The sequence below is a fragment of the Cyrtonyx montezumae genome, unplaced genomic scaffold (assembly GCF_038088225.1).
Source record: "Cyrtonyx montezumae isolate F1298 unplaced genomic scaffold, pur_monq_1.0 scaffold_53, whole genome shotgun sequence".
Classification (NCBI taxonomy): Eukaryota; Metazoa; Chordata; class Aves; order Galliformes; family Odontophoridae; genus Cyrtonyx; species Cyrtonyx montezumae.
In genome coordinates this window covers 585058-598737 of record NW_027072060.1, presented here as the reverse complement: position 1 = coordinate 598737, position 13680 = coordinate 585058, and the positions used below count along the sequence as shown (strand labels likewise).

The 13680-nt window shown below is 45.3% G+C and overlaps 1 protein-coding gene across 7 annotated transcripts in view; it reads right to left on the bottom strand.

Moving 5' to 3' along the window:
• LOC136056585 (zinc finger protein 532-like) overlaps positions 1–13680 on the bottom strand; it is a 92425-nt gene that overhangs the window by 67004 nt on the left and 11741 nt on the right. The gene's annotated exons all lie outside the window — the stretch shown is intronic.

Below are 13680 nucleotides of genomic sequence, written 5' to 3'. Positions count from 1 at the left end.
CCATCTGTAGTGGTACTTCCAAGAAACTGCAGATAAAACAAAGGAAAGCCAGGTACAGGAGCTGAGTGCATCAACCCCAAACCTTGCTTGTTAGCACATTACGTTTTCTCATTAACCAAAAAAATTACCCGAAGTCCTTCCTATTACCCTCCAAGCAGTTTTCACCAACAGCACATTGTCCAAAGGAGCTCTGAAGACCACTCTGCACTGCACTCTGAGATTACAAAAACAAGGACATGCCTTCAAAGTCCAACCCATCTGACCCATTCAGTGAGTCCAGATATTTGAAATAATTAAAAAAACTGCAGTTATTCAAATGACCTGAGAAAAAAATATTTCTGTGCTCCATTAAGCGATCTCTTTCTTGTGGCCATGTTTTTCTTTCTCTGCTTCTCACGTATGCTAAAATATCTGTTATTTGCACTGCATCCCCTTAGGACATAAACTCATTGCTTTCTTCAGTGACCCTTCGCAGTGGTTGCCTGTTCTGCGCAGCACAGAGCAGCACTGCCAGCTGCACCCAGTGAGCACCAGGGCTCAGAAATGAGAGCTTTGCTCCTCAACACCATGCACAAACACTTCACAAACATCATTCAGAACTTGTATTCTAGTTTGCCACATTACTGCAGATATCTATTCCTCAGAATCCTGACTGCTTCGATAATTCCTGTAAGATAGGTATGTCATGGTTTTATGTTTTTTATTACTGGTATTCCACATCATAACATCATGCAGTGCATTGGGAGATAAAGAGTATATAAGGCACTGGTGGACACTGGTGCACTCTAATGTCCTTGAGTTAACAAGGAACAAAATTAATTTATATTTCTGGGGTGACTGGGGGTTCCCAAGAGTTGACCATGTTGGAAGCTGAAATAAGCCTCACTGGTAAAGACTGGCAAAAACATGCTACTGTGACTGGCCCAGGGACTCCATGTATACTTGGTATTGACTACCTCAGAAGGGGGTATTTTAATAATAAGGGGTGGCATGTTATGGTTTTATGATTTTTGTTATTGGTATTCCACATCATAACATCATGTAGTGCAGTGTGAGTTAAAGTGTTAATGCTCCAGCTATGTGGATCATCGATAGTTATGGGTATACCTGTCTCCGAAGAGAAGAACAACTACATTCCCCAGAGGACTTGGATTTGTTTTGCATTTTTCTGTTTCCCACTCAGAGGGAAAGATAAATTGTTTGCGTGTCATGAGACATTCTCTTTCTTTTCAGATCAACTCAGCAGTGGGTGTGCGCTAGCTGTCTCACCTTCAGCGTTTAGCGTAAGGCCTTTGGTTTCTCGGACACTCTCTTGCTCATTTTATTTGATTTATTAGCTTCAATTCCAATTATATTGTATTATATTGTGTTATTTTGCTTTCTGATATCTTATTTAGTAAATTAGCTTTCCTCCTCAGATTGTTGCCGCTGTTTTGTTTTTAGGCTCATTTCCCTTTTCCCTTTTCCCCTTTCCCCAGGGCATGGGTCTGTGGGACCCCCACCTCAATCGTCATGGAACCAGGCCGAACAAGTCTGTAAAACATTGACAAGGTGTTGAAGAGTTTGCCAGAAATAGGGAATGCTTCTTTATGTTAAGCAGTAAGGGAAAAACAAAGAGATTTCTAAAGTGCTGTTTCACTTCACACACCTCGCATCTATATAAATCCCATATATCCTACTAACAGTTTTAACTGAGGTCATAAGAGATCACTCCTGTGAAGCGAGTTGATGGATCACTGCCCAGGCAGATCAGCTGATGTGTATGCAGAAGAACCCTGTCCAGGCACAGTGCTATTACAGCCACAGTGCTCTGTGGTATGCACTGATGAAGCTCTAAGGAAGGGCCAAAGGATTCACCACACAGTGGATTCCCTGTCCTTCCTTCTGCACACAGCTACTGAGCATCCAAGCACACTCCTTCAGTACCCTGTTTCTATCCCAGCACAACAGCTCAAGGTAACCTGAGGAAGTGCTTTTACTGCCAGCTGGGAAGTACTGCAGTTCTGTAGGGAACCTGCTGATGAACACAGAGCCAGTACCAACTGCACACATTCCCTAACTCGGGTACCAAATACTTTTATTTTATCCCTTAAGACCCATCTTTTATAATGCTGTCTGCATCTCCAACTTTGTCCAAAAGTGAGGAAACATCAGAGCTGACTGTTCACCAATCCACAAACACCAGAGGCCCCTCAAGCTGCTGCTGCACAGCCTCCTAATGACTGCTGCCCTGAGCCATGCAGCACTTGCTGACACAGCTGCTCCTGACAGGAGAACATTAATCTGCTATACACAATCTGATATGTCTGTCAACTTACTTATATAAAAAACTTTCTAAAAACAATCGAAACTGAATATTTGTATTTTCTATGTAAGCCATTGCCTTAATGCTGCTCACAATCTACTGTAAAAAATCACATATAAGCTTTGGTTGCACAGAAAAACATCTCAGGTACGCTACAGGAGAGAGCTGACAAAGTTGAAAGCCATTCATTTCTCTACATTAAAATTAACTAATTTCAACCATTTTAGAATCACTGCATACAGATTTTTTTTTTAATATGGCATATTCATCAAATGTGGAAGTATTTCTTCTAATACATCATACAACACCACAGCAGATAAAAGAGACTTTGTGCTATGAACACTTCAAATCATTTAGCCAAGATATATGATAAATATCCTCAAGAACTAATTAATTGAAACAAGAAAATAATTTCCCTTTTTATAGAATCATAGAATGGCTTGGGTGGGAAGAGACCTCAAGGATCATCAAGTTCCAAACCCCCCTGGCTACAGGCATGATTGCCAGCAGCTAGATCAAATATTAGAGCAGATTTCCCAGGGCCCTATCCAACTTGGCCTCAAACATCTCCAGGGATGGGGCATCCACAACCTCTCTGAGAAACCTTTTCCAGCACCTCACCACCCTCTCAGTAAAAAACTTCCCCCTGACATCTAATCTAAATCTCCCTTCCTTTAGTTTAAAACCATTCTCCTTTGTCTTATCACTATCCACCCATGTAAAATGTTGATCTCCCTCAACTTTATAAACTCCCTTTAAATATTGGAAGGCTGCAGCCTTCTCTTCCCTAGTCTGAACAAACCCAGTTCCTTCAGCCTATCTTCATAGGAGAAGTGATCCAGCCCACTGATCATATTTGTGACCTTCCTCTGGACCCCTCCAAACGCTCCACATCTTTCCTGTGTTGGGGGCTTCAGACTTGGACACAGTACTCCAGCTGGGGCTTCACAAGGGCAGAATAGAGGGGGACAGTCACCTCCCTCACACTACTGGTCACCCACCCAGGATACCATTGGTTTTCTGGGCTGCAAGTGCACACTGCTGACTCATGTTAAGTTTTTCATCAACTAGAACCCCTAATTCCTTCTCAGCAGGGCTACTCTCAAGGAGTTCCTCTACCAGTTTGAATACATATCTGGAATTACCTTGACCCAAGTGCAAAATATTGCACATTACTTTGCTGAACCTCACTAGATTCACAAGGGCCCACCTTTAGAGTTTATCAAGGATTCTCTGGATGACATTCCCTCTTTCTGCTATTTCAATTGCACCGCTCAGCTTGGTGGCATCAGCTAACTTGCTGAGTGTGCACTCAATCCCATCATCTATGTCATTGATAAAGACATTACACCACTAATCACTGGCCTCCCTCTGAACATAAAACCATTGACTGCAACCCTCTGGCTGTGACCTTCCAACCAATTCCTTATCCACTGAATAGTTCACCCTTCAAATCCATCTCTCTCCAATTGTTGAGCACTATGCGAAAAGATATAGCTAACCCAGGGAGCTCAGGCAGAAGCAACGCACTTGAGTGATCAGAAGGGGTGGAGCCTGGATCCATTCCTCCTCACCCTCATGTAAGGGTTAGCAGCCAAGCAAGCATCACTGTGAGTAGTGATTGTATTTCTCTTGAACAGACGTTGGTTGTCAGAAGAAGTGAGGAGTAATAGTTGGGTTGTATATTGGGGGCTCACACTTTGGATCAAACAGTAGGCCACCCAGGACAAGACTGTAGGGTGAATATCCTGAATGAATAGTACCCAAACAGCATAGTGAAGATGGACAGTATATTTTCAGATGGATTATCCAGATGGTATAAAGACATTCAATAATATAGGAAGGGCTCACCTGTCACTAAAGGTTTGCCTGGTGAAGGCTTGCCTGGAACTCCACATGGGAGAGACTCCACCCCTTCCAGTCACACAGGTGAATTGCCTTCACCTGTGCTCCTGCAGCTGACTCAGTGCTCATCTCAGGTGATCAATCAGTGGTTCAGGCCCTGATTCAACAGTTCCCATACACTGGAACATCCATGCCTGACTGATCTGGGTCAAGGAGATGTAGTTAGACATATGGAATATGGTTAAACACAGGACTGTATGTGTCTACCATGTTTCTGGACATCACCCCTTGCAGTCACCAGGAAATGATGACACTGACTGATGACACTGGTTTGAGTATGGTGGATTGAGAACTCTCCTTCTGAGAACATCACCCATTGGCTACACCAGAAACTGCGACATGCTGGACAGAAGACAATGTGGGCAGCAGCCAAAGTATGGGGGCTGCCTATAAGGATGTCAGATATCATCCAGGCATGTCATGATTGTGACACTTGCTCGAAGATGAGACCAAAACCCTTGCCAGAGGTGACTTCTCACCTTGCCAGAGGACATAACCCCTCCAAAAGTGGCAAGTTGATTATATAGGCCCTCTCCTGCAGGGGACCAGATATGCATAACATGTGTTGACATAGCAAGTGGACTGATGCAGGTTTATCCGGTGCCAAAAGCAAACCAGGCCTATACCATTAAGACTTTAACCAAGTCAATGGCAGCATATGGGACTCTGCAGGTCATCAAGAGTGATCAGGGTACACACTAGGCATGAAGGTAAAACGCTGGGCAGAAGAGAACAACATCGAATCGTGATTTCATCTGCCATATAATCCAATGGGAGCAGGCCTCATTGAATGTTATAATGGCATCCTTAAGGCAGCTCTGAAGAGAGACTCTGTGTCCCTGAATGGGTGGACAAAGAGATTGCATGAAACCCTGCAGGACCTGAACAAAAGACCTAGGGGTGGCAGACCCAGTGCCCTCAGGATGCTTCAGACAACTTGGGCCTCCCCTCTTAGGATCCAAATTACGGGTACTGACAATCAGGTAAGACCCCAAATTGGCAATGACAATAACTTTCTGCTCCCTGTCCCCGAGAATCTAGAACCTGGTACCCATAGAGTAGAATGGCGCTGGAAGGTACAAGTAGGACTGAAGTGGTGTGGCCTACTTGCACCTTGGGGGAGATGAATGGGGGTCGGAGGCTCAGTAGTCCCTCTGGTAACTGGTACATGGCCTAATGACATTGTGGTCAACACTCTGGTCTTCATCGCTAAGGGGATCCTCATCATGCCCCTGTAGCAGATTAAACCCCCCCCCCCCCCCCCCCTTGGTGCCTGATATAGTGTAAAAATGAAATAGTGTAGCCAGCAGGAGCAGGGAGGTGATCATCCCCCTGTACTCAGCTCTGGTACGGCCACACCTCGAGTACTGTGTTCAGTTTTGGGCCCCTCACTACAAGAAGGACATTGAGGCCCTGGAGCGTGTTCAGAGAAGGGCAACAAAACTGGTGAGGGGTCTGGAGCACAAGTCTTATGAGGAGCGGCTGAGGGAGCTGGGATTGTTTAGTCTGGAGAAGAGGAGGCTCAGAGGAGACCTTATTGCACTCTACCACTTCCTGAAGGGAAGTTGTGGTGAGGAGGGGGTGGGCCTCTTCTCCCTGATAAATAATGACAGGACGAGAGGGAATGGCCACAAGACGTGCCGGGGAAGATTTAGATTAGACCTGAGGAAACATTTTTTCTCTGAAAGAGTGGTCAGGCACTGGAATGGCCTGCCTAGGGAGGTGGTTGAGGCACCATCCCTAGTGCTGTTCAAAAAGCGTTTAGATGAGGTGCTAAGGGATTTGATTTAGTAGTTGGGTAGGGATAGTGATAGGAGGATGGTTGGACTAGATGATCTTATAGGTCCTTTCCAACCTTATGAACCTATGAACCTATATAGTTATGCAGTCACAGATATCTGGCCAAAGAGTGTGGTACAGACGGCTGGGACATGCCCCAGTGCAAGCTGAAGTGTTGACCCAGGACAGGAATATGGCTTGTATTTTTCATTGGAGGGCAGTCCTCCCCCTCTTAGTACCTCTGAAACATCTGTACTACTCCCTTTGAATTTTGTAGTCTCTAGGATCACTGGAAGGAATAAAATGTCATCGAAGCGCTCCAGTGTCGCCATGAAATCAAGAACGACACCCAGTGATGGCCTATGTGGGACTGATGGAACATAAGATGGACCTTCACCTAACAACTGCATCCCTCCAGTAAGACTGTTGAGCACTGGCCCATGAGAGAACATGGGTCTCAACCACAAACCGATCATCAATTGTCTTACATTGTGTCAGCCTGTATCACAACAGGCAATTGTATAAATGTCGCCATGCACTGGATCCCTGTATTAGGAAATGCTCACCCTCCAGCTGGCTCAATCAGTGGTTCAGGCTGTGAAGGAGGGGAGTGTATGGGAACTGCTGAGTCAAAACCTGAACCACTGAGTACCTGAAGAAAAGACCTGGTCAGCCCTGGAAGCACAGATGATGCACTACATGATATTGTGATGTGGAATACTGATACCAAAAATCATAAAACCATGAAACTGCTTTGAAGGCAGGTTCACAGTCCTTGCAGGGTTGGACCAAGAGACTCTATGAAAACCTGCAGAACTTGAAGTAGATACCAAGGGATGGCAGACCCAGTGCCTTAAGAATGTTGCAGTCAACTTGGGTCTCCTCACTTAAGATACAAATTACAGGCAAGGACACCTTGCTCAAGCTGGAAATTGGCACCATGAATAATTTTCTGTTCCCTGCTCATGCAGATATTGAGCCTGGAAAACACAAGATAAAACAGCCTTGGAAGGTGCAAGTAGGACCAAAATGGTGTGGTCTGCTTGCACTTTGGGGGTTGGGGGATCAGTAAACCCTCCAGTAATTGATATATAGCCTGCAGAGGTAGTAATTGACACTCCAATCTTCATCACAAAGGGGACATTAATCACATCCATGTGGCAAATTAGAACCCCCTCCTTTGGTACCTGATGTAAATGATCCAGCCACAGGTATCAGGCCAAAGGTTATGGTACCTGGTACAAGCAGAGATGTTGACTCAAGACCTACCCCTCCTCTTACCTATTAAACACCTATACTACTTCTCTTGAGGTTGTTAAGTTCACAGAACAAACAGTAGAAGCAACACTGCTCCAGCATGCCCCAGTGTCTATGAGTAAACACTGTGACACCCTGTGGTGGACTGTTGTACTTCTGGGAACCAGTGAATAAGTACCTGAACTGTTACTAGCCCTTGAAGAAGATATGCCTCCAGAAAGACTCCCGGGTGGGCAAGAAGAAATATCAAAGACAGTGCAGGAATTAGAGAAAGTAGGTATTGTAAGACCTGCACACAGCCCATATAATTCCCCCATATGGCCAGTACGGAAGTCGGATGGAACATGGAGAATGACGGTGGATTATAGGGAACTAAATAAGGTCACGCCGCCCATCCATGCGGCCATACCCAATATTGCCTCCTTAATGGACACTCTTAGTAGGGAAATTAAAACCTACCATTGTGTCCTGGATTTAGCGAATGTGTTTTTTAGCATACCTATTGCTAAAGAATCACAAGATCAATTTGCATTTATGTGGGGAGGCAGGCAGTGGACCTTTCAGGTCTTGCCACAGGGTTACGTGCACTCACCAACATACTGTCATAATTTGGTGGCACGTGACCTGGCTGATTGGAGAAAACCAAACAATGTGAACATATACCACTATATTGATGCCCTCCTGTTAACATCTGACTCACTGGAAGCAGTATGGGAGGCAGCAGATTCATTAACTGCCTACCTAAGTGAAAGAGGATGGGCTATCAATCCTCAAAAAGTGCAAGGTCCAGGACTGTCCGTAAAATTTCTAGGGGTAGTCTGGTCAGGAAAGACCAAAGTATTACCTGATGCCGTCATAGATAAGGTTCAAGCATTTCCAGTCCCTACAACACCAAAGCAGTTGCAGGAATTCCTGGGTATATTGGGATATTGGCGTTCCTTTATACCTCATTTGGTGCAGCTGCTGAGACCTTTATATAGACTTACCAAAAAGGGCCAATTATGGGATTGGGGGAGGTCGGAACAGGATGCTTTCCAACAGGTGAAACAGGCGGTTAAACAAGCCCAGGCACTGGGTATATTTGATCCTACCCTCCCAGCTGAGCTAGATGTTCACGTAACTCAAGATGGCTTTGGCTGGGGCGGCCTGTGGCAATGTCAGAGTTCTGTTCGGACCCCCATTGGATTTTGGTCTCAAGAACATCAAGTACTGGCCCAAAAGAACCACAAAAAGACTGTCAACAATGGCCTTCAGTGCCTTGATACCTTACACTGCAGAAGATATTGTATATGCATTGTGATGTACTTTGGGTTGCCAAAAAAGGAGGCCCCCTGCTGAAACATACTTGCATGTAACAGCTCGCCCATATGTCACTCGCAAATGAGTTGATGGACCTAGTGCAGTGGTTCCATCAAAAGCCTAGGGAAAGCATATTGTCATGGCTCCTAAGACTATGGGATGCAGGAGCTTGAAGTGTATTAGTTAATGGGACAGAAACGTCCAGGCTAGCATCTATAACGATACACTCAGCTCTGAGGCAAAGATTATATGCCACCATCAAGTATAATGAAAACCACTCTTTTTATAGACTGGTTGATGGCGGTGTGCCATCTAACATGGCCCAATAAAACAGATGTACTGCCTCATACTGGTTTATGTTCCTCTATGAAAAAGCTCCAAATGTACATTCAAGAATTGGGTTTGAGGGAGGCCATGTATTATCATGCATTTGAAAGTCCAGACATAGAAAAATTTATGGCAGGGGTGAGAGACCTGATATTGCAGCAAGCCCCTTTTCATCTTTATGGCATGTTGTTCTTCATGCTGAATCCTTTAGTAGCTTCAGCAGCCATTAGCCAACAAACAGCCCAACTGGAAGCAGACCCGGGAGAAAGGGAGCGCATACGAACTAGGTGCAATATCCACATGGGGGAGGAAGCTGAGGCCCTCCCAATTAGAACCCAGAAGACTGTCCCATGGACACCCTGATCAGGCATCATACAGGTGTCTTGGGAAACCATATTCAATGATCTTCTACAGGATGGGGTTGCATTTGCTAAAATCAATGGGCAGCCAAACCATATTTAATTACCGCTATGGAAACAGCTTAGAAATTATCAAAAATTTCAGAGTATTCCCAGAAAATCTGGAGTACGAATAGTACAAGAAGCACCTACGACAACCTGGATTTTAGATGATTTTATGGTACCAAATAGGAGGAGAAAACCTCCACAGGTGTCTCGGGCTACGGTGCCTGAGCCACCTGTGGTAAAAGATCTTGATCTTGCAAAATTCACGGAGTGACAGGGGATGTTGGTTCCCTTAGCGCCTCCAGGTGGGACTGGAGGCCCTATGTAGAACGGACAATATTTTGGACAGAAATAGATGTGCAAGGATTAATGGCTTTGGTAGACACCGGTGTGGAAACATCAATTATATATGGAGATCCAATGAAATTTAAGGGTAATAGAGTGATGATTGGTGAGTTTGGGGGACAGACCATTCCAGTCACCCAAACATGGTTGAAATTGGGGGTTGGGTGTCTCCCACCCTGGGAGTATAAAGTGTCTATTGCCCCAGTCCAAGAATACATCCTGGGCATAGACATTTTATGGGGTCTGGCTCTCCAGATGACTGTGGGAGAGTTCAGACATTGACAGAGATACATTAGTATTGGTGTGATACAAACAATATTGAGGGGCCATGTGAAACATGAGCCCATTTGTTTGCTGAAACTGCACTGGATTACTAATGTAAGACAGTATAGACTCCCAGGGGGACAAGATGAAATATCAAGGACAGTGCAGAAACAAGAAACAAGTAGGCATTATAAGATGTACACACAACCCATACAATTCCCCCATATGTCCAGTGTGAAAATCCAATGGAACATGGAGATCGAAGGTGGATTATATGGAATTGAATAAGGTCACACCACCTATCCATGCGGCCATACCCAATATTGCTTCCCCAATGGACGCACTCATTAGGGAAATCAACACATGCCATTGTGTCCTAGATTTAGCAAATGCATTCTTCAGTATTCTGATTGCTGAATCATAAGATCAATTTGCATTTACATGGGGATGTAGGCAGTGGACTGTTCAGGTCCTGCCAGAGGGGTATGTGCATTCACCATGTCAAAACTTGGTGGCGTGAGACCAATCTAATTGGAGAAAACTGAATAATGTCAACCTATACCACTACACTGGTGATCTATTGTTAACATCAGACTTTCTGGAGGCGGTAGGAGAGACAGCAGATTCATTAACCACCTACATATGAGATAGAGGACAGGCTATAAATCCTCAAAAAGTGCAAAGTCCAGGCCTGTCTGTAAAATTTCTGGGGGTAGTCTGGTCAGGAAAGACCAAAGTACTACCCAGTGCCATCATAGATAAGTTTCAGGCATTCCCAGTCCCTACAACACCAAAGCAGCTGCAGGAATTTCTAGGTATACTGGGATACTGTAGTTCCTTTATACCTCATTTAGTGCAGCTGCTGAGACCTTTGTATAGACTCACAAAAGAGGGGCAATCATGGGATTGGGGGAGAGCAGAACAGGACGCCTTTCAACAAGCAAAACTGGTGGTTAAACAAGTCCAGGCATTGGGTATATTCAGTCCTATCCTCTCAGACATGTTACTCAGGATGGCTTTGGCTTGGGCCTGTGGCAATGTCAGAGTATCAGAGTTCTGTTTGGACCCCCATTGATGTCTGGTCTCAGGTCAGGCATGGAGCAGAAGAGAGGCAGTAGTATGATTGAAAAACAGTTATTGGCTGCCTATTCCGCATTACAAGCGGTAGAGCCAATAACCCAGATGGCCTAAGTCATAGTTAAGACCACTCTGCCAATTCAGGGGTGGGTAAGAGCTCTAACCCACCTTCCTAAGACAGGGGTGGCCCAGGCACAGATGGTGACACGATGGGTCACGTATCTCAGTCTGAGGAATAGTCTGTCTTCATCACCATTGAAAGAAGAGTTTCAAAAGATTCTAGGCCAAGTGACGTATCACAGTGATGCACCAAAAGAAACCTTGGTTCCTCCGCCACAGAAGAGTCCCATCCAGGAAGGAAAATATCCCATTCCTGAAGATGTCTGGTACAAGGATGGGTCCAGCAAGGGCAACCCAAGTAAGTGAAGAGCAGTAGCATACCATCCTGCCACAGACACAATCTGGTTCGAAGAGGGGGATGATCAGAGTAGCCAGTGGGCAGAGCTGCAAGCTGTGTGGATGGTTATAACCAAAGAACCTGTTGACAGTGTCCTGGATATCTGCAAGAATAGTTGGGCTGTGTACTGGGGGCTCACTCTTTGGATCATGCAGTGGGCTACCCAGGACTATCCACGCCCAACCAATCTTGGGTAAAGATATGTGATTAGACATAGGGAATGTGATAAAAATGAGTGCTGTATTTGTTAATTAAACCGACTTGAGACAGATGTGTCTGTGTTTTTCAGTGTTTTGCTTTCTCAAAACTATGCAGTTTGTAGAAGTCTCAAAATAGATGTATAAATGTTTTGTTTAAGAACTTTGGAATTTGTGTAAGTTGGAGCCACAGCGCTTAGTTCTAACACCTGGACAACGAACAACAGATAGCAGTGAACTTCTAAAGAAACTGAAAAAGAAAAATAAGTGAAAATCTCCTCTTAAGTGTGCATGATTGAAGCTGAAGAGGACTACGGCCCTTTTCATCTCAATCACCAGGTGGCAGAGAACGACCCCCACATAACAGCCAGCGCAGCCCAGGAAGAAAAAGATAAACACGAATGCAGAGATAAGAGACAATAAAAAGTGGGATCGGGAGGCTCCCGTTGCGCGCCTCTGGTGGAGCGGAGACTCCCGGCCACCCAGCGCTGTTTCGCTTGTTTATTGCTTGCTCAATAAATCTTTTACTGTTGGTAACGATTGGTGTGTATTGTTCTTCACACCTATAACAGGGAATACAGTTAAACACAGGACTGTACATGTCTACCATGTTTCTGGTCACTGACTCCTACAGTCACCAGGAAATGATGAAGCCGACAGACTGGCCTCAGTTAGATGGGTTGAGAACTCACCATCTGAGAACATTGCCCACTGTTTACACCAAAATCATGGCATGCTGGACAGAAGACAATGTGGGCAGCTGCTAAAGCATGGGGACTGCTAGTACAACTATCCAACATTGCTTAAGCATGCTGACACTGTGATGCTTGCTCCAAGATGAGACCGAGGTCGTTGCCTGAAACAACAGCCCATCTTACTGGATGAAACAATCTTCTTGTCACAGTGTTATCCATGACAGTGACACAAGGGAAACAGAGAAGGAAGAGAGAGAAAAAAAAACAACGCAGCTGCTTGAGCAGAGCCGTGCGCTCCAGGGAGTCGGAGGAAATGGAGGGAATAGATGGGTCTCCAAAAGAAGAACAATGACACGATTTGAGAAGGAACAGTAACTTCACTAAATCTAATAAAATCGAACAATTGAGAAAGACAACATTTCCAAACCAAATCTGAGAGCTTACGTTAGGGAATAACAGCAGGGGAACCACTCGTGCTGAATCTCCAAGGCAGCCGTGAGAGCACGCTGAGAGAGAGGGCCTGGTGTCCTGTCCGGAGCTCCACCCCTCTGCCACTCCCCAACCCAGTGTTAACTCTTTAACTGCCTACATGATGTTCTGATGTGGAATACCGGAACCAGACCCACAAAACCACGACACCACTACAGAGATGGCAGGTTGATTATACTGAGCCCCTCCCTCGATCTGAGGGGGCGAGATATGCCCTAACCTGCATCGACACTGTGAGTGGGCTAATGCAGGTCTATCCAGTACCAAAAACAAACCAGGCATATACCCTAAAAGCGCTCATGAGATTGATGGCTGCCTATGGGACACCACAAGTCATTGAGAACAACCAAGGGAGTCACTTCATGGGTGCTATGATACAACGCTGGGCAGAAGAGAACAACATCAAATGGCGACTCCACCTGCCATACAATCCAACAGGGGCAGGCCTTATCAAATGTTACAATGGTATTCTCAAGGCTGCCCTGAAGACAGACTCTCAGTCTCTGCAGGAGTGGACAAAGAGACTCCATGAAACCTTGTGAGACCTGAATGAAGGACCTAGAGACTGCAGACCCAGTGCCTTGAAAATGTTACAAACAAAATGGGCCTCCCCACTTAGGATCCAAATTATGGGAACCAATAACCAGGTAAGACCATAGATTGACAATGAGAACAATCTTCTGCTCCCTGCCCCTGAGAACCTAAAACCAGAATAAAATAGAATAAAATGGCCTTGGAAGGTGCAGGTAGGACCACGATGGTGTGGCCTACTTGCACCTTGGGGGAGATTATTGGAGGTGGGGGGTTCGATAATCTCTCCGGTAATTGGTACATGGCCTGCTGATATTGTGGTCAACACTCCAGTCTTTATTGCTAAAGG